The sequence below is a fragment of the Cryptomeria japonica genome, chromosome 10, assembly GCF_030272615.1.
Source record: "Cryptomeria japonica chromosome 10, Sugi_1.0, whole genome shotgun sequence".
Classification (NCBI taxonomy): domain Eukaryota; kingdom Viridiplantae; phylum Streptophyta; class Pinopsida; order Cupressales; family Cupressaceae; genus Cryptomeria; species Cryptomeria japonica.
In genome coordinates, this window is record NC_081414.1 from 915,578,007 (window position 1) to 915,580,554 (window position 2,548).

Here is a 2,548-nt window from a genome sequence, read left to right on the forward strand (position 1 = left end):
ACAAATATTGTGTATCTTTCTCTAAAGAAGTGATCTTTAGTTGTGCAAGTCCTTTTGTATCTTTCCCTAAGGTTATTTGGCTTAGCTTGCAAGTACAGATCAATGAGGTCCTTGGCCTATGGAATAAATCTTTGTAAACAAATTTCTTACATATATTGTTAGTGTCATTCTCACTATGGTTTTTTCCAATTTGGGTTTTGCAAGTAAAAGTATTTGTGTTCTTGTTTGGATTTACTTCTTGTTGCAATTATTCCCTTTCATGCATGTGTGATGAATGATGTTCTTAAAAACTTAATGGAATGAATGATTTAATTTGATCAATTTTTTGTATGTTTATTCATCCCCCACTCTCAGCATGCAGTAGTGTTCAACATATGTCTATGAAAAATAAATATTCCCAACATAAGAGAAAATTAGAACACACACTAACATTTCCCATTATTTTATATTAGATCCATCTTCTAGACTTTTGTTGATTAGAGTTTTGCCCAACTTGGGCCAACCTAGTCTTTCCCAAGTGGTTTCTAGAATACTATTAAGATCCACACCTAAATCTAGCTTAAAATGTTTTAATTTAAGATTATTAAGATGTGATGTAATCAAGAAAAAATCCATTCTTCTAGCTTTAATCCTCTATTATTCTATGGATATTTTTTTTCTTTATTGAACAATACTCTCCTATTTTTTTCAACTTGACTAGTAAATCTTTTTGTTTGGCCAAACAAGCTAATATTTTAAGCATCATCACTTTTGCTTCTAAAAATAGGTTGCATCATTATTCTTCTATTGTAGGAGATGTTAGTTTGCATCTCTATAATCCTATCATATTGTTTCTTTTTGGACTATAATTAGTCATATTATTCCTCTTCTGGTTTGATCTCTTCATTGACTTCTTCAATGATTGTTTTCTTATTTCTTCTAGTATTAGTTTCTCTGCACATTAAGACTATAGATTTGTTCTTCTTATAACTAGACTTCTTCTTCTTTGACATCAACATGTACTATTCTTCTATAGAATAATCCCCATTTGAGGTGTCAGATTATTAGTTATCTATGCATTGATATCTTCTCACATGCTGCAATGGAATTTTTCTTAAATTACTATTGCTCCTCTATTTCTCCAAAATTCATCGCTCTTTGAATTCAATAGAAAATTCTTAAAATATTAATGTGCTCTTTCACATTTGAATAGGTCACGTGTATCATACCCAAAAAAAGAATATATTTCTTCTTCTCCAACTAATATTTAGTCGCAAAATGACCTAATTTTATAAAATAGTAATAGGTTGCATCACTTCTCCAATGGTTTCTTCTTTCACATGCTCTTCTACCTACACAGTTAGTCTATTTATTTCTTCTATATAGTTATGTGAAGGATTATATTTCAATGCATATGTATTTCTATTATTTCTCAATTATGTTCATCTATATCTTGCATCATTGACATATAAGGATTTATCTACAAAACCTTTAACATAAGCCATATTCCTTTCTATTTCCTCATTAGAGTCATGTTGTAATGGACATTTGGAGTTTGGATGGTCAAATTTTTGGATGCATAACTCATTGGCAAGTCAATTCTCTATGAGTTGATTGTCCCAATCACCACAAGTTCCCTAATATAATGAGTTTGACTGGATCAAAAATATTTTAAATTCAACTTGTGAAGCAACTACTATTCATTATCCTTAATATTTGTGACATTCAAACAAAGCATGTCCTCTTGAACAGTTTGAACATTGTATTTTTTAGATTTATTTACTTATTTTATAGTCATTATACCATTTTGTAGTGTTAACTATTTCATTGCCAATTGTAATTTCTCAAGGGCCTCTTTCTACCAATCCTTACCTACTTTACATCATGACTGTGCCTCAATGTGGTAGGTCATAATTATAACATCCATATAAGTGTCAAAATTTATTCCATCTAATGATGCTTTTATATCTTTTTATAATCTAATGAACCATTCAATGTTTTGGCATTTAGTAAAATGTTATTCCACTTTCCTTAAATCATTTGTCATATGTGTTAATTAACTCATCTTCCTTGAAAAGAGGTCTCTCATTTTTCTTATACTTTCTATAAGGATACTCAAAGTATCAAGTTTTTCTTGGAAATACTTCTTAACTTCTTCCCGAATTTCTCCTCTTTGGGGTATGTGTTTCTATGTAGGTCTAGTGTGTCCTTCTGCAAGGAAGCCAAAAATTATAATAACTTAACCTTTGTTAGAAAAATGGTGTCCTAACCTTGCATATACATTAGATTAATATTTTACGTAAGTATTCATTTGAGCATAGATTTATCTAAAATTCTCTTCAAACCTTAAGATTATCTATATAAGAATTATCATAAGTTTTCATTGCAACATCATGATTGGTTTAAAGATATTAAAGTATCCATTTTTTAAAATGTTGAATGAGATCTTCAAAGTTGATTTTGGAGGTCTTAGAGGCTTTGGATGGGCCCAAAAGTGGTCATTAGAAATGTTTAACATTATTTTTTGATAAACTATTTCACAAGCTTTTCAAGGCTTCAAACGGTTCGT